Source organism: Delphinapterus leucas, chromosome 10 (genome assembly GCF_059928025.1).
Source record: "Delphinapterus leucas isolate spDelLeu-1000000601 "Yukka" chromosome 10, BTC_Dleu_Yukka2, whole genome shotgun sequence".
NCBI classification, from domain to species: Eukaryota; Metazoa; Chordata; class Mammalia; order Artiodactyla; family Monodontidae; genus Delphinapterus; species Delphinapterus leucas.
Window position 1 is genome coordinate 64708457 of NC_143138.1, and position 19523 is coordinate 64727979.

The 19523-nt window shown below is 43.4% G+C and overlaps 1 protein-coding gene across 2 annotated transcripts in view; it reads right to left on the minus strand.

Moving 5' to 3' along the window:
* SCAP (SREBF chaperone) overlaps positions 1 to 16302 on the minus strand; it is an 88392-nt gene extending 72090 nt beyond the window's left edge. For both annotated transcript variants that reach the window (XM_022573296.3, XM_022573295.2), the window contains exon 1: positions 16202 to 16302. The gene's annotated coding sequence lies outside the window, so the exon portion shown is untranslated. The remainder of the gene's footprint in view (positions 1 to 16201) is intronic.
* Positions 16303 to 19523: the final 3221 nt, after the last annotated feature.

The following is a 19523-nucleotide window of genomic DNA, read 5'->3' on the forward strand; positions in this document are numbered from 1 at the left end:
ATATACCTGAAAAATCCAAGAGAATCAACTGAAAACCTTTTATAGTTGATAAAAGAATCAGGTAAGGTGATGAAAATTAATATAGAGAAATCAGTGTCTTCACATACATCATCAAGTAGGTAGAAGATAAAATGCTTCAGCAGTAAAAGCAAAAAAAGAACTGAGAATAAACTTGACAAGAAATGTCAAGAAATCTCTCAAAAATAAAAGAAGACTCAAAGAGAAAGGCATGCAATCTTCTTAGTGGGGAAGACTCATCATCAAAATGTCACTCTTCCTACACTAACCTAAAAATGTAAATAACTTAGTCCCAATAAAAACAAACAGGACTTTTAACTAGCAAAGTTTCTTTAAAGTTCATATAGAAAAACAAAAATAACCAGGAAAGTTCTGAAAAATAAAGATAATAAATGAGAATTAACTTTACCAAATATCGAAACACGCTATAAAACTTGGGTAATTAAAACAACGTGATTAACAACACACTAAAACATGGATTAATGTATACAACAGAAACTCCAGAAACAGACCCAAACGTACATGATATGTGGCAAAGTATATCATATGTAGTAAATTAAAGGGGATATTTAAACAAGTAGGAAAAAGATGAATTGTTCAATAAAAGGTACTGCAACAAATGGGTGGCCAATTGGGAAAAAATTAAGTTGGACCCACACTTCACACCAAAATAAATTCCAAATGGATAAAAGACTAAAAGGTAAAAAATGAAATAGAAAAAGTACTTTAAGAAACCACAGGATAGGGACTTCCGTGGTGGCACAGTGATTAAGAATCAGCCTGTCAATGCAGGGGACACAGGTTAAAGCCCTGGTCTGGGAAGATCTCACATGCCGCAGAGCAACTAAGCCCGTGTGCCGCAACTACTGAGGCTGCTCTCTAGAGCCCGTGAGCCACAACTACTGAGAGTACGAGCCACAACTACTGAAGCCTGAGCGCCTAGAGCCCGTGCTCTGCAACAAGAGAAGCCACCACAGTGACAAGCCCGCGCACCGCAACAAAGAGTAGCCCCTGCTCTCGCAACTAGAGAACGCCCACGTGCAGCAACAAAGACCCAACACAGCCAAAAATAAATAGATAAATTAAAAAAAAAAAAAGAAACCACAGGATAATTTTTCATAGTCTTCTACTAGGGAAAATCTTTCTAGGTATGACAGAGAACCCAGAAGCCTTAAAAAGTCAATAAATACAACCCAATTAAAAACTAATTTTCTTCCGTGACAAAACCATCCTAAGTAAAAAAATAACCATCTATAAAAATATAACTGCAATTCATCCCACTGACAAAGTACAAAGTTCCTTCATATATAAATATTTTTTACAAAATTAATTTTAAAAAAACCAAAGCCCAGTAGAAAAACAAGCCAAGGATACAAACAGCTTTTTCACAGAAAACAGAAATGGTCCTTCAACCTTAAACTAAAACTACCCCTGAGTGTTCATTCTATTACTCTTTTAACTTTTCTACAGGTTGAACTAAGAAGTTTAGGTGGGAAAAAAATCTACAGAGAGAAACCATTTTTTCGCCTATCAAATTGGCAAAAACCAAACTATGAGGTACCACAGTGTTGGTGAGGGTATGGATAAACAGGCACTGCCACACACGGCTGGGAGCATACGTAGACAAAACCTCTATGGAGGTTTATCTGGTAAGAGCGATCAAAATCACAAAAGTACGTACTCACGAACCCAGCCTTCCTGCCTTAGGTAAGTGAATGGATAGGTGCACTTGGCCATGCATGGATTGATGCATATAGAACATTAGTCAGTGGTGTCTGTGTTAGCAAAGTTTATAAAACCTTACATGTCCATCAATAAAGCTCAGGCTAAATAAATTAAGGTACATCCTGACAATGGAATATTATCCAGTTGTAAAAGACAATGAAAAAGTTCTTATGTGTTGATAATGAACTATCACAGAGGAAAAAGCAAGGGATATAGTGTGCTACTTTCATGTAAAAGAAAAGAGCTCTCAGGACTTCCCTGGTGGCACAGTGGTTAAGAATCCACCTGCCAATGCAGGGGACACGGGTTTGAGCCCTGGTCTGGGAAAATCCCACATACTGCAGAGCAACTAAGCCCGCGAGCCACAACTACTGAAGCTTGTGCGCCTAGAGCCCATGCACTGCAACGAAGAGTAGTCCCCACTTGCTTCAACTAGAGAAAGCCCGTGCGCAGCAATGAAGACCCAACGCAGCCAAAAATAATAAATTTTTAAAAAGAAAGAAAAGAGCTCTCTGTGTATTTGTCTGTATTATGCACAGAACAGCCCTGAACTGACACTCGAGGACTTGTAACACTGGCTGCCTCTGGGGAAAGGATCTGGTGGCCAGGGGCAAGGTGCAAGGGAAACGTTCCCGTGTATACCCTGTCGTACCCTTTAAATTTTGTGCTATGTGAATGTAGTACTGCACTGAAAAGCTAATATTAAAAAATAATGAAAGCCTCCCTGTAGGAGCAGCAGCCTTCTACTCTAAGCTTCTGTTAACTGTATTTCCACACTGCCCTGTGTCCATTCTGACTTTCTCAGCCTCCCCTGATTGAGCGTGGTCCCTCTTGGGAGGTCACAGCTGAATCACCTTTGTTTCCCTAGAGCACCCAGCACCTCATTTGGTGCCGAAAAGAAAGTCACTGTAGGTCTGTTCACTGTGCTAAACTAGTCCACTGGTGCAAACAATTCACCTTTGGGGGAAAGTTGCTTTACAAAGTGGACCAATGATCAGGACAGGAAATTCTGCTTCTCTAAGCATCAAAATTACCCAAATAAGCTGGAAGAATTTTCAGCAGATTAAATTAACAGTCCTGAAAAAAGAAAGGAGTTTGAGTTAATGACTGAAAGCTGATTTCAGAGAATTTGAAGTCTGAAAACACATATATTCAAGAGGATGACTACTGTCACATTTAGAATAATTGTGATGGCACAGCAATACCCATATTGATGGAAGACTAAATTACATTGTTTGTGATGGTCGTCACAAATAACCATGTACAAGATGCCAACCCTCTTCACAATTCAGCATCAACAAACAAAGATTTTTGTCCACAACGCCAGCTACCTACATTTTCATTCCCTCTTGACCTGGTCAGCAATGACTAACAAAGTGATTCAACTGACCACTGATAAGAACATGGGCAAAGAATCTGTTTTAAAGCTAGAAACAACCCAGGAGCTCAATGGGGCAGCCTTGTCATTCCACAAGATAGGACCTTTGGCTCAGAGATAGGATGCCCTCAGCCTTGGTCCCAGCTGGCAGGAGCATGGCCAGGACCAGCCTCCTGCTCTCAGCCACACATGGGCACATCCAAGCCACACAGAATGGTGGCCTCTTGCCTGGTTTCCTGACAGAAGTGTGGTCTGCTGGAAAGCAGCACGGTTCTTGATAGTTTACCCAAAAGTGAAGTTGTGACGAGTCTCTATTTCATTACTATCTCAAGAGCTTTTAATATAAATGCCACATGGAAGATGGTTCCATTCCAAACACAAAATATGCAAAAGACCTATTTGTGAGGGGGAGAGTGCCAAAGAGAGCCAAGAGATGAGGGTCACCTGGGGCCCTTCTCCTTGTAACAGTTTTTCAACAAACGGTGCTGTGAAAACTGGAGAGTCACATGTAAAAAAAGTTAAACTGGACCCTTACCTTACATCATATACAAAAATTAACTCAAAATGGATCAAAGACCTAAACAAAGCTAAAACTATAAAACTCGTAAAAGAAAACATAGGGCTTCCCTGGTGGCGCAGTGGTTAAGAGTCCGCCTGCCAATACAGGGGACACGGGTTCGAGCCCTGGTCTGGGAATATACCACATGCCATGGAGCAAATAAGCCCATGTGCCATTAACTACTGAGCCTGCACTCTAGAGCCCACGAGCCACAACTACTGAGCCTGCATGCAACAACTACTGAAGCCCACGTGCCTAGAGCCTGTGCTCTGCAACAAGAGAAGCCACCGCAACGAGAAGCACGCGCACCGCAACGAAGAGTAGCCCCCACTCATCGCAACTAGAGAAAGCCGCGCACAGCAATGAAGAACCAAAGTAGCCAAAAATAAATAAAATAAATTTATTTTAAAAAATTTTTAAAAAAAGAAAACATAGGGTTAAAAGCTTCATGATACTCGACTTTGAAAGGATTTCTTAGATATGACACTAAAAGCACAGGCAACAAAAGAAAAAATAGACAAATGAGAGTTCATAAAAACTAATCATTTTTGTACATCAAAGGAAACTATCAACAGAGCGAAAAGACAACCCACATAATGGGAGAAAATATTTGCAAATCATATATCTAAGAAGGAATTAATATCCAGAATATAGGAAGAACTCCTACAACTTGGCAAACAAACAAACAAAACAACCTGATTCAAAAATGGGTAAAGGGGACTTGAGGACATGGGGCGAGGGAAGGGTAAGCTGGGAAGAAGTGAGAGTGTGGCATGGACATACATACACTACCAAACGTAAAACAGATAGCTAGTGGGAAGCAGCTGCATAGCACAGGGAGATCAGCTCGGTGCTTTGTGACCACCTAGAGGGGTGGGATAGGGAGGATGGGAGGGAGATGCAAGAGGGAAGGGATATGGGAACATATGTATATGTATAGCTGATTCACTTTGTTATAAAGTAGAAACTAACACAACAATGTAAAGCAATTATACTCCAAAAAAGATGTTAAAAAAAATGGGCAAAGGACTTGAATAGGCATTTCTCTAAAGAAGATACACAAATGGCCAAAAAGCACATAAAAAGATGCTCGACATCACTAATTGTTATGAAAATACAAATCAAAACCATAATGAGATACCATTTCACACCCACTAGGATGGCTCTTATTAAAAAAAACAAAAACAAACAAAAAAATAACAAGTGTTGGAAAAGAAAAAAAAGGGACTTCCCTGGCAGTCCAGTGGGTAAGACTCCGCACTTCCAATGCAGGGGGCGCGGGTATGATCTCACATGCTGCGTGGTGCAGGCAAAAGAAAAAAAAAAAGTGTTGGTAAGGATGTGAAGAAATTGGAACTTTTGTGTACTGCTGGTAGGAATGAAAAATGGTACAGCTCCTGTGGAAGACAGTTTGGCAGTTCTTCAAAAAGTTAAACATAAAATTATCATATGATCCAGCAATTCCTCTCCTGGGTATATATCCAAAGAACTGAAAGTAGGGACTCAAACAGATATCTGTACAGATATCTTTACAGATATTGATAAACAGCATTATTCACAACAGGTAAAAGGCAGAAATTGCTCAAATATTCATTGACAGATGAAGAGATAAACAAAATGTGGATGTACGTACAACAGAATATTATCTGCCCTGAAAAAGGAATGAAACTCTACAACAAGGATGAATACTGAAAACATGTAAAGTGAAATAAGCCAGACACAAAAGAACAAATATAGTATGATTCCACTTATATGTAGGACCTAGAACGGGCAAATTCATAGAGGCAGAAAGTAGAATGGTGATTGCCAAGGCCTGGCAGGGAGGGGAGAATGGGGAGTTGTTTAATGGGTACAGAGTTTCTGTTTGGAATGATGAAAATGTTCTGGAAATGGAAAGTGGTGACGGCTGCACAGCACTGTGAATATATTTGATGACACTGAATGCTACACTTACAAATGGTTAAAATGGAGACTTCCCTGGCAGTCCAGTGGTTAAGACTCTGCGCCTCCAATGTGCAGGTTAAGACATTAAATTTTATGTTATGTATATTTTGCCTCAATAAAAAAAACACCAAATAATTAAAAAATACAATAATGAGAAGAGTGGATGATATAGATAAAACAAGTGCCCTCAAGTTAATGAGTAAATGACAGACATAACTAAATGATACATACACAATGGAATACTGCCCTCTGCTTTTGTGTATATTTCAATTTTATGATAATAAACATTAATAAATAGAGAAGTCCTTTGTAACGTGCAAGGCCTTTTCAGAATTTATCCCTTTACAAAATTTAGCAACAATGAATACACAAGGCTCAAAGACGTAAACTTAAGACTTAAAAGTATAAAAACTCTTAGAATAGAACATAAGGCAAAAGCTTTACGACACTAGATTTGGCAGTTCCTTGGTGTACAACCAAAGGCAACGGCAACAAAAGAAAAAATAAACAAACTGGACTTCATAAAAATTTTTAAACTGTGTGCATCAAAAGATACTATCAAGGACTTCCCTGGTGGTCCAGTGGGTAAGACTCTGCGCTCCCAATGCAGGGGGCCCAGGTTTGATCCCTGGTCGGGGAACTAGATCCCGAATGCATGCCGCCACTAGGAGTACGCATGCCGCAACTAAGAAGTCCACATGTGGCAATGAACATCCCACATGTTGCAGCTACGACCCAGTGCAGCCAAAATAAATACGTATTTTTTAAAAGTAAATATTTTTTTTAAAAAAAGATACTATCAACAGGGAACTCCCTGGTGGTCCAGTTGTTAGGGCTCCACACTCTCAGTTCTGAGGGCCCAGGTTCCATCCCTGGTTGGGGAACTAAGATCGCATAAGCCATGCAGCATGGCAAAAAAAAAAAAAAAACTATCAAAAGAGTAAAAAGGCAACCCACAGAATGGGAGAAAATATTTACAAATCATACAGCTGGTAAGGGATTAATATATAGAATATACAGAAAAGTCCTAAAACTCAACAACAAAAAAACAAACAATCTGATTAAAAATGGGCAAAGGACTTGAATAGACATTTCCCCAAAGATATACAGATGGCTAATAAAGACATGAAAAGATGCTCAACATCACTAATCACTAGGGAAATGCAAATCGAAATTACAATGACTCAGTAGCAACCACTGAAAATAGCTCAGAAATATTAATAGAATAGAGCTTGCTCTGCACCCAGGACAGTGCTAGTGCTAGAGCTGCTGGTATAAAAAAGCCACTGAACTATATCTAACCGGACTCCTGCCCATCTATAAACATTCAAGAAGGCAGGATTTAGCAATCTAAAGTGAGCAGGGGGCCAGTAATTTGAAACAATGTACAATCAATACTAGGTTGTGTGGTTCAGAATATAAACTCATAACTTCTTTCTTTAGGCGAATTAAAGCAGATCCTTAAATACACACTGCTGCTACCTTAAATAAGTTTATTAGAAATCTCTTCTGTAGTTTCTTTCATCCATTTTATAAACCGTACAAGCACAAATATAAGGCAGTGTTTACCATTTAAATTATTAAAAGAATTTAAAAAGGTTTAAGGCCAGGGCTTCCCTGGTGGCGCAGTGGTTGAGAGTCCGCCTGCCGATGCAGGGGACGAGGGTTTGTGCCCCGGTCCGGGAGGATCCCGGGTGCCGCGGAGCGGCTGAGCCCGCGCGTACGGAGCCCGTGCTCCGCAGCGGGAGAGGCCGCAGCGGTGAGAGGGCCGCGTACCGCAAAAAAAAAAAAAAAAAAGGTTTTAAGGCCAAATTGAGTATATGAACTTCAGGAATATTAATAAAATGGTCAACTCTGTAATTATGATATTTAATTGTTAAATTGCTTATGCTATAAATTTTATCATTTGTAAAAAATATATTTATTTTTGGCTGCCTCACATCTTAGTTGCAGCGTGTGGGCTTAGCTGCCCTGCGGCATGTGGGATCTTAGTTCCCTGACCAGGGATCGAACCCACATCACTGGAAGGCGGATTCTTAACCACTGGACCACCAGGGAAGTCCCTATAAATTTTAAAATACACATGTAAAATGAGATTTAGAAATGCTGCTCTTTTCTAGGCTCATATTTTTCTAGAGTACACTTTCACTCCTGCCTTAGTTATTGAAGATATCTTTCTGAATCAATGTATGATGCTGTGAATGGACACTTTATCTCAAGTCATAACTACTCATTTGTATAACATTAAGAAAGTTATTGTTTTTTATGTTTTTTTTTTTTGCGGTACGCGGGCCTCTCACTGTTATGGCCTCTCCCGTTGCGGAGCACAGACTCCGGACACGCAGGCTCAGCGGCCATGGCTCACGGGCCTAGCCATTCTGCGGCATGTGGGATCTTCCCGGACCGGGGCACGAACCCGTGTCCCCTGCATTGGCAGGCGGACTCTCAACCACTGTGCCACCAGGGAAGCCCTAAAATGAAGAATTATGTATTTCTAAAAGCTGTATTGCTGTAAATTTAACTGAAAAAGCTCTGCTTATTTAGTGTTTTGAGGAAATATCCTCTCTTCAGTTAAACATTTTCATAATGGAATGATGTAAACTGCAGTGATAAACAGTATTATTAAAATAAAATGTTTATATATAAAAAAACAAAAAAAAAGAAGAAAGTTATTCTTAAAATTTATTCTCAGCGAATAGTTGAGATCTGTACTATGTAATCACTTTCTGTGTTGATTTTAAGTGATCTTTTAAAAACTTCTTAGCAAAAAAACAAAAAAACTACAAGGAGAGGGCTTCCCTGGTGGTGCAGTGGTTGAGAGTCCGCCTGCCGATGCAGGGGACACGGGTTCGTGCTCCGGTCCAGGAAGATCCCACATGCCGCGGAGCGGCTGGGCCCGTGAGCCATGGCTGCTGAGCCTGCGCGTCCGGAGCCTGTGCTCCGCAACGGGAGAGGCCACAACAGTGAGGGGCCCGCGTACCACCAAAAACAAAACAAAACAAAACAAAAAAAACAGAAAACGGGACTTCCCTGGTGGTACAGTGGTTAAGAATCTGCCTGCCAATGCAGAGGACACGGCTTCGATCCCTGGTCCAGGAAGATCCCATATGCCGCGGAATAACTAAGCCTGTGCACCACAACTACTGAGCCTGCGTTCTAGAGCCCGCAAGCCACAACTACTGAGCCCGCATGCCACAACTACTGAAGCCCATGTGCCCTAGAGCCCGTGCTGTGCAACAAGAAGCCACCACAATGAGAAGCACATGCACCGCAACAAAGAATAGCTCCTGCTCGCCACAACTAGAGAAATCCCGCATACAGGAATGAACACCCAATGGAGCCAAAAATAAAATAAATAAATTTAAAATAATAATAATAAAGCTTAAAAAAAGAGAAAACAACAAGTGTTAAGCAAGGATGTGGAGAAACTGGAACCCTTGTACATTGCTGGTAAGAATATAAAATGGTACAGCCTCCATGGAAAACAGTATGGTGGTTCCAAAAAAATTAATCATAGAATTACCATCCAGCAATTCCACTTCCATACTGGCTCAAGAGAACTGAAAACAAGGACTTGAACAAATATGTGTACACCCATGTTTACAGCAGCATCATTCACAACAGCCAGAAGGTGGAAACAATTCAAATGTCTGTCAACGGATAAATGGATAAACAAAACGTGGTACATACACGGAATATTATTCAACCTTAAAAAGGAAAGAAATTTTGATACATGCTACGACATGTTTGAACCATGAGAATATTATGCTAAATGAAATAAGCCAGCCATAAAAAGACTAATACTGTATAAGTCCACTTATATGATATACTTAGAGTAGTCAAAATCACAGAAAGTAGGATGGTGACTGCCAGGGACTTGGGAGAGGAGAAATGAGGAGTTATTGTTTAATGGGTACAGAGTTTCAGTTTTGCAAGATGAAAAGAGATATGGAGAGAATGGTGTTGATGTTGCAAAAAAAATTATGAATGTACTTTTAATACCACTGAACTGTACGCTTAAAAATGGTTAATATGCTAAGTTGTGTATTTACCACAATTTAAAAAAAAATGGAACAACAAAAAAGAATTAGTACATAGGAGGGGGCAGGGGAAAGCAGGGCTCAGAGGGATTCAAGTGTACAAAAAAAATGAGAGGAAATAGATGAGAACATAAATTTGGCTACAAAAATATAATCACAGTAATGTTTAGAATAGAGATGAAATGTGTTATATATTTTATGGTAAAATTTGAGAGAAACAGCAAAACATCTAGCTGTAAAAAAAAAAAAAAAAAAGCTATATGCCAGAAGTAAGGTTAATACAGAAAGCACAAGCCAGAGGACTCTGAATATAAAAGAGACTCTGAGCTCCCTAGGGGCCAAGGCAAAGAGGGAACCATTTTGACACAGTTCACAGTATGGTTTAATCAAACCAATGGCCCAATGGTTCAGAAGAGGCACGAGCATTCCAGGCACTGGACCTGAAGGAAATTTCTAATTGCCTCCAGATTTTCTTGGGGACTTCTAATATAGATCTCAACGCAAGCTGATGGGGCCATGCAAAGTGAGTTTAGTTAAAACAAAAACAAAACAACTGGAAGGAGGCCAGAAATATGCTGCTTCCTAATGATCCAGTTTCATCCAAAGACAAAACACTGCCTAGAACAGGTACACTGAAGCATGTTCCAGCACAATTCCATGGATGTCCTTTACCACAGTTGAGCTCAGGACAGCTTTTGGGAGGTGAAGAATTCAAGATTATCCTCCCTGACAAGAATATGAGATGCAGGGGCTTCCCTGGTGGCGCAGTGGTTGAGAGTCCGCCTGCCGATGCAGGGGACACGGGTTCGTGCCCCAGTCCGGGAAGATCCCACAAGCCGCGGAGCGGCTGGGCCTGTGAGCCATGGCCGCTGAGCCTGCGTGTCCGGAGCCTGTGCTCCACAGCGGTAGAGGCCACAGCAGTGAGAGGCCCGCGTACCGCAAAAAAAAAAAAAAAAAAAAAAAAAAAAAGAATATGAGATGCAATGTTCTCTGTTGCCTGCTGAAGGAAGGCAGGTCTTGATGTTTCTAACAGTCACTGTCGCTGGGGTGACAACCAAGAATGAATGTCAAACCGAACCATGGCTCATACCTGAAAGAAGGTAACTAATCACCCCATGGAGATAAGGTGGCATAAATACAGGCTGGTAGAGGGAAGGAGTGGGTAGGCCAGCTTGGGGCAGATCACGAGAGTGGGGAGCTACTGAAGATTGTTGAAGAGGAGAGAAACCATGGTTGAAGACTTCCTGAGTGACAATGCAGTCTTCTGAAAGGTGCAAACGAAGCCCACAGCCAAACTGTGAGCAAGGCTGCTCAAAGAGAAAGTCATTGGAAAACATAAATGAGAGAGGACTTCCCTGGTGGTCCAGCGGTTAAGACTCTGCGCTCCCAATGCAGGGGACCCAGATTCAATCCTTGGTCAGGGAACTAGATACTGTGTGCCTCAACTAAAGATCCCGCATGCCACAACTAAGACCAGGAGCAGCCAAATAAATAAATAAATATATTTTTTAAAAAAAATAAATGAGAGCTCATGTTTTTAAAAATCCAAAAATGTTCCAGAATAGTTTTATACATGAAAAAATGTTCACACAATAACAGAAAATGGATACAAAACAGTATGATCTCATTATACAAAGCGAGAACAAGAGAATGAGCAGGAAAGAAGCCTGAGAAGAAGCCTGCTAGTGGTTACCACTGGGATTACAGACAATTGAAATGTGTGCGTGTGCATGTGTGTGCGCTTGAGTGCGCGTCTATTAATTTTTATTCAACCTGGGTGACTCGAATTAAAAAAAAAACTCTAATTCCTCAAGAACCTTAAAACTTCAGGGAAAACAGAGATACCACTATAACTGAGAATACAACCTTAATTATGACATCATCTAAAAATAAAAATGAAATTGACTAAAAACAAGAACCAGTTATGTACAGATCTTCCTCGATTTACAATGGAGTTACATACTAATAAACCCATCCTAAGTTGAAAATATTGTAAGTCAAAAATGTATTTAATACACCTAGGCTGCTGAACATCATAGCTTAGCCTAGCCTACCTTAGATGTGCTCAGATTACTTACATTAGTCTACAGTTGGACAAAAGCATCTAACACAAAGCCCATTTTATAATAAAGTGTTGAATATCTCATGTAACTTCTTGAATAACGTACTGAAAATGAAAAACTGAATGATTTGAGTACAGAATGGCTGTAAGTGTATCAGTTGTTTACCCATGACTGCAGATCTGACTGGGAGCTGCGGCTCGATGCTGCTGTCCAGCATCACGAGAAAGAGCATGTACTGCGTATCACTACCCCAGAAAAAATCAAAATTCAAAATTTGAAGTATGGTTTCTACCGAATGCATGATTGCTCTGGCACCATCACATCGTGGAAAAACTGTAAGTTGAATCATCATTAATTCAGGGACCAACCGTACTTGGTAAAACTATACTATAAGACTAACTGATGCTGGGGACTTCCCTGGTGGTCCAGTGGCTAAGATTCTGCATTCCCAATGCAGGGAGCCCGAGTTCGATCCCTGGTCAGGGAACTAGATCCCACATGCTGCAACTAAATATCCTGCATGCCACAACTGAAAAGAAAAGATTCCGCATGCCGCAACTAAAAAGATCCTGTATGCCACAATGAAGATCCCACGTGCTGCAACTAAGACCCGAAGCAGCCAAATAAATAAATAAATTTTTTTTAAAAAAAGACTGATGCTGATGAGATTCAGACTGAAACATGAAAGCACTGACATTGTGCTCTGGTTTTAGAGCCATGGCTCTCAAAGTGTGGTTCCCTAGGCCAAACAGTAGCAGCACCTGGTAACTTGTTTGAAATTCAAATTCCAGGGCCTACCTCTCACCTACGGATTCTGGAGGTGGGGTTAAAACAATCCCTCCAGGTAATTTTAATTCACACTAATGTTTGAGAACATAGTTACGAAGTAATGATAACTCATCTGGATAAAAACAGCTTATATAATTAGGAAAATATATTTCTTGCTCAAAACCCATTCTGTTATTTTAACCTAAGCTCCTGAACAAACACTAATCTATTCAATTGTGAAATGATAAGCTGGAAGATGACAAAGATATTTTTTAATTAGGTATAATTCTGGAACTGCTCATTTTGAAATAATGTACTAACCATTGCAGTGGAATGAACTGAAGAATCCAGTTTGTAAAAAGGGATAAGGAATCAATGTATTTGGAATTTCAATATTTAGATGATTTGAAAATACTCTAAGGTTGGGAAATGGTGCAAATACGACTATTACAACTGCCATATTTGCGTAAACTGAATAGTTTAGTCTCTCTGGCTTCAGACTGAATTAACATGTTTAAAATAGAAAAGGTTCAACAACAAAATTTTAACAACTTCTTCTTCTTTTTTTCTTTTTTTTTTTGCGATACACGGGCCTCTCACTGTCGTGGCCTCTCCCGTCGCGGAGCACAGGCTCCGGACGCGCAGGCTCAGCGGCCATGGCTCACGGGCCCAGCGGCTCTGCGGCATGTGGGATCCTCCCGGACCGGGGCACGAACCCGTGTCCCCTGCATCCGCAGGCAGACTCTCAACCACTGCGCCACCAGGGAAGCCCTTCTTCTTTTTTTTTTGGCCACACTGCGTGGCTTGTGAGACCTTAGTTTCCTGACCAGGGATTGAACCGAGGCCCTCAGCAGTGAAAGTGCAGAGTCCTAACCACTGGAACGCCAGAGAATTCCCCCAAATTTTAACTTCTGAAGGGCTTTATCAGTCACTATAGTGTCAAACTTAAGAGCGGTACTATATTTGAGACATAAAGACTATTGAAATACCAGATCCTCTTTCACACTCGGACTGCAATTTCTAAAATAATTTATAATTGGTTATTAATATGAAATACCCTTTCTCTGATTATGTGGAATTACACTGAACTTCACTAGACTTCCAACTTAGGAACAAATGGGACAAATAACACTTCACATATTTTATGAATTCAGAAAATGCTAAATATCAAATAAACCAGTGGTTTCTTAACATTTTTGATTATGAATCCCCAACAGCAAAAATTCAAGTACATATCCCCAATATATGTATACTTATACATAAATTATATATATGTACTACTGTGATAACACAGAGTATACATTATAAAATACAAAATAAAAATTAAATAAGGCTGAAATAAATACAAAGATTCATATTAATTTTTTTTCCTGAGACCCATGTGCACCCTTGGTGCTTACACACACACACACACCCCTCTTTGGACTCTACTGCAAAGCTGCATGGTCCAGCAACCCTGCAAACATTCTCAGGCAGTGCCCCTGCCCACTCAAGGGGAAGCTGTCAAACACAGTGATCAAATGAATGTCTCCTTCCTGCGGAGTTCCACCATCACTCACTCAAGTCTGTGACACTGGGTTCCTTCCTTCACCCCTAACACCCTCCTCTGCTACCTTTCACTTGGTAGGCAGTGGAGAAGACTGTGAGGCCAGCAGGTCCAAGAACAGCATAAAAGCATGGACTCTGTTTTCAGACAAACCTGGGTTTCCACCTGGCCTCAGCTTCTAACTCACTAGGTGACACAGAGCCAGTCAGATAACATCTCTAAAACTAATCAGTTAAGGGGGTGATAACAGTGTCATCGCCCCTGATTATGAAGATTGAGATAAGCTGTTATAAGAGCACCTAGCACAAAATCTAGACAGCCCAAGTGCTGGATAAATATTTTACCCAGAATTATTATTTCAGGCGGCAAAAGAAGTCACCTGGACTTTGCTTCAGTGGCCAACTCAGGAAAGGAGCAAATTACAGTGGAGGTAGGTAGGTGGTGCAGTTCGGCAGACCTGGTTTGAAGGCCTGATCCCCAATGCCAAGCTGGGTGACACTAGCAACCCAGTTTCTCTATGAGGGGGAGTCTTCTCATCTGTTTAATGGGAGCGATGACACAAACTGTGCATGAAGTACCTATCAGAGCCAGTAAAACTAACACTGGTGGCCACCAAATGGCCACCAATGGTGAGGGTAAGCAAATAACACATAAACCTAAGTGTCATTCCAGGGTCCTTAGGACACATTCATGTATACACTAAGACAGTAAGCATCCCCTAAAGTCTACCACCAAATGTTAATAAATGCATGTGTACTGAATCCCACAGGTATGGTTCATTTCCCAACCGGACAGTTTACTTGTTCATATATGACCTCAAGCCATTCACAATCTTTAGGCCTCCATTTTCTATGCATAAACTAGGAGTAGTAGACTTTTTATACCCGCCTCCCGACAGTAAACTAATCTAGATGATGGGAGAGGGGGACCTAAACCAGTGATTATAAAGCACATGGAGACCTCTGGAGAGGTGCTGTTTTTGCCACAATAGCAAAAGAAAAGAGAGCTCTCAAACACCAGACGCGTCCATAATAAATGAGAAGTAATTCTTTCAATTTCAATAAATCACCAAAAGAATGAGTGTGGAGATATATTTATACATATTTTGTGTTTTTTACATCGTGTGCCCCGGGGAATGCTGCAAATGTGTAAAACACCTAAAACCTAAATTCTATCAACATACATTAAAAAGATATAGGTCATCAATTAGAGGAACACCTGAAATACTCTCAGACACCCTTGACCCTGACTCCCTTAAAAAAGCTTCAGTCTTTAGCACGATACCCTGAGATGGCAGCACAGCAATAAGGACACTGCATAACCAAACTTCACAAACGTTTGGTCAGAAACACACTCAAAGCTAGTATCATTAAAGAAACCTTTACTATGTCCTCTTCACAAAAATTATTACAAAATCCCCAGAAGGAGTTTAGTCACCCAGCTCTGTCACCACAGAAGGTGGGGCAGAAAGTGACACGAAACAGGGCAAACTCCTGCCAGGAGGGGACTCACTGCTCCCCTAGGCCACGAGCATTTCCACCTGTACAACTACCTACGGCTCAAACAGTCTGGATCCCTGGCTCCTGCAGCTAATGCTATTCTGACGTTAGGATCCTGCATGATGAACGGAGGTAATAAACCATCCAGAATAAACAGAGGCAACATCAGTGAGCAATGTTTAGGTCTGAGCGAAAGAGAAAACTAGAAACCAAGCAAAACCCAGCAAAAAAACTACGCGTTGCCTCTCAATCAGATCTTGCAAAAGAGGCAGGTGCGGACAGCGTGCTCTCCTCCGCACTCCGGAAAACCCAGACAGCCCCAAAGCAGGTTCTAGAACCGGCAGCTTCCCAGGGGACGGCAGGGCCACTGGGCGCAACAGCGCGACCCACTCTCAGGCCAGTGGTCCCCGGGGCCAGGGGGAGGGCTGCGGCCGCGCGGTTGGCCCGGAAGGGGGCGCGACCAAGGTGGGATTGGGGACGCGGCAACCCGGCCCCCTCCCTGGCTGCAGCCTCTCAGCCCGGCCCACACGGCTGCTGGACAGCGCCCACGCCGGCGCGCCAGTGCCCCCGGCGGCCCCCATCCCGGAACTCCCCGGGCCGCGCAGCGGGAGGCCCGAGCCGGGCCCGCGGGCGGACGCTGTGGGGACGCGCGCAGCGGTACCTGTGGCTGCAACAGCTCTCGGTCGGCGGCGGCGGCGGCGGCGGCGGCGGCGGCGGCGGCGGCGGCGGCGGGGACGGGGGCGGGGCGCGGCGTGCGCGCTCCCGGCCCGCGCGGTCCGGGCGTGGCGCCCGCCCTCTCTCTCCCGGCCGCCAGACGCCCGCGCAGCTCTCCGCCCCTTCACCTCTCACCTCCTACCTTTCCCCTCCCGCTCCCGCCCCCGCCGTCCTTCGTATGTGTTCCCTGTGGCGTGCGCATGCGTGATCGAGCCCCCAACCGCGGCTCCCGCTCGCCCCCTGGTGGACACCGGTCACACGACACCCGGGGAGAGGTCTGGGGTGGGGCGGGGCCGGCCGAGGCGGACAGCGAAGCTGGGACAGAACCTTGAGTAGAGCACCAGAGCTTTTAACAACACGTTCCGCAGAATTAGCAAGAACACGCACAGGCTGCCCATGTTCCCTGTTTCATAACAGCGAAAAATTAAAAGCGGCCGAGATATACAACAAATGCAGATGGGTCGAATAAATTATGTCCATAAACTAGATTTCCTTAAGGCCTTTTAAAAGGGTAAGCTTTATGAATACTTAACTAATGTGGAAAGATGTTCTTGAAAAAATGTTCAAAATGAGCTGTAGGGTATGAGCTCATTTTTGTTAAAAACAATCCAAGAAAGGCCTGGGGCGATGCTGATGTGTGGTCGGTGGATATCTCTGGGTGGAGGATTAGGGTGTTAGGATCTTTCCATTTGCTCATGGGCATGTAACCATCTTCTACATGGAACACATATTTGTTGTAATAACAATAGCTATGTCCGTCGAGTGTTTACTCTTCACCAGGTGCTTGAAACCAAGTCCTCCTAAAACCGAGTTCCTCTGCCGGGTTTATGATTATCCTCTCTACCCAAAATGTTACTCCCTTTCTTGTCCAATATATGTTTTCCTCAAGACTGAGGAGTAGCAGAGAAAAGGGGGCATTGAAACCGAGCAGGACCCTGTGGGGCCCTCCTATAAGCAGATAAGTTAGGGGGTCCCTGGAGAAAGAGAACCAGGAATGGCTTTCATGATATTTTGTGATGTAAGCCTGGCCACAATGCTTGCCCTTGAACAGGTCTCAGTAATTAATGATCTAAGGGATGAAAGGGATGCAGGAACAGAGAAAAGGCAGTCAAACAATAGTGCAGTGTTACAGCAGAGTTCTAGTTCCTCCTCAAGGGATACACACAAAGTGTATCTTTGAGTTCTGCAAGAACCAAGGCCCCCATCCAGGTGGAGGACAGAATGATGTTGTTGACCCTCCTGACTTCAATCAACTAAAGCTTGGACTCTGTCGACCTTTGCCCCAATTCTATGTTGAATTCTCTTCTACTTAAAGCCCCTTCTTGAATATGCATGTACCCTTAGCTTAAAACTTCCCCAATTTTGCTGTTCAGGGAGACGCTGCTTTGGGAAAGATCCCTGGTGTTCTCCTTGCTGGCTCCGAGTAATAATCATTCCTTCTCCCAATCTCTGGCTTGGTTGTGTCTATTGGCTTGATACCCACCAAGAGGTGAGCCCAGTTTTCAGGTAACACTCCCAGGTAGCAAAGCCTTTCTGTGTCCCCGTTTCTTGTTTGTAGGAAAAAGGCTTCAGCTTCCTTGACCTTCCCTGAGTTCCAAAGGGCAGATTCAAACAGTTACTAATCAAGGAAGTGAGGGAATGCAGAAACAAGTGAAAACAATCCTAGTTCCTCCTCAAGGAATTTACGTAGCAATATATCACTTTGAGTTCTTCTTCTGGAACTAAGGCCCCCACCCAGGTGGAGGATAATAACTTCAGGTTGAGCACAAGATTCCTGGAACACCACCCTGCAGCCCTCACCCCAAATTTTGCCTATACAAACTCTTCCCTGAAAACCATCAGAGAGTTCAGGTCTTTCAAGCACGAGCTGCCCATTCTCGCGTGGCCCTTGGAATAAACCTTTCTCTGCTCCAAACGCCTACGTTTCCATTTGTTTGGCCTCACTGTGTGCCCAGCACATGAACTTGGGTTGGACAACATGCTGACCTGAGCACTTTGCACATGTCCTCTCATCTGACCTTCCTGAAAACCCCAAGGTAGGTCTCGTTACCTGGTCTCACAAGAGAAGGGAAGGCTTTGCCCAAGATGAGGGTGCAGGTCCCAGCGGGCCCAGCGCTGGCCCATCCTGGGACGCTGCCCGTGGTGATTGCCTGTGGGCCAGCCCATAGGTACCTTGATCACACCACCCCACGTACTCGTGAACACAGGTCTCAAGTGTCAGGGGGCAGCCTCACCCCACCCTGCTGCCCTGGGCATGCTCCCCTCAGCTTACCTGCACCCACCCTGGTGCTATCTGGATGTGGCAGATAGATCCTGTTCCTGCCCTTGAGGGTGGCAGCGCTAGGGTTGCAAAAAGGGCAGATATAACCACAATGCAAGGCTAAAATCAGAGGTGGCCCTTCAGGCAGCTCCAGCCACCTCACCCCTCACAGGCCTTCTTCACAGCCCCTTCCCATCAACCCTGTTCCAAATTCTCCAAAGTCTTGCCTTCCTCCTTGCCCACCACAGTACTATTATGGTAAAATTAAACAATAATGGTGTTGGGCTGTACCCCACCGGCCTACAAGCCCTGTGCTTGCCCAGCTTCAAGACGGAAGAAAGCCCAGAGTCAGCAACAGAGACGTAAGTGGTGTGATGGATGCGGGAGCTTACACGTCTGAAGCAAGGTCCTGGAGCAACACCCCACGGTGTGCGGTGGACGGTGGACAGGATATGGCGGCAGTCTTCACTCCCAAGTGGAAGGAGAGGTTACCAGTTATAGAGGAATTGATGTCAGGTGGGCTCATTAGGTACCAGGGAAACCAGCAGAAGGGCACGCCCCTCACTGCCCCTTTGATAAGAATAATCACCAGCTGGGGTGGGGGCAGGAGCATAGGAAGGTCAGTCAGGTGCATAAGATATAGGTGAAGCAGGCACTGGTTGGGTAGGGGAATGTACAGAGAGCAAGAGAGCAGCCATCTTGAGTAGCCTGACCATACAAGTGGGGACAATTGACCTTGGCCCAGAGTGACCTTTAAGATTTTGCCCTGTATTCAGAGTTGGCTTTTGGCTTTAGATGAGAATGTTTATAAAGGAAGAACTCTTTTTTGTTATTTTTAAATTAGAGAGGCAACAACAGAGAGCAGTGTGGGGAGCCTTACCTACACCCGTTATCTCACATCACTCCACGTCTGATCCCTTGCAGTGCCATCATCCGGCCCCTCAGAAAACTTGGGCAAAAAGGACCTCAAATCTCTGTCACCAGTTTTTCCTTCTCTCTCCACTGCCTC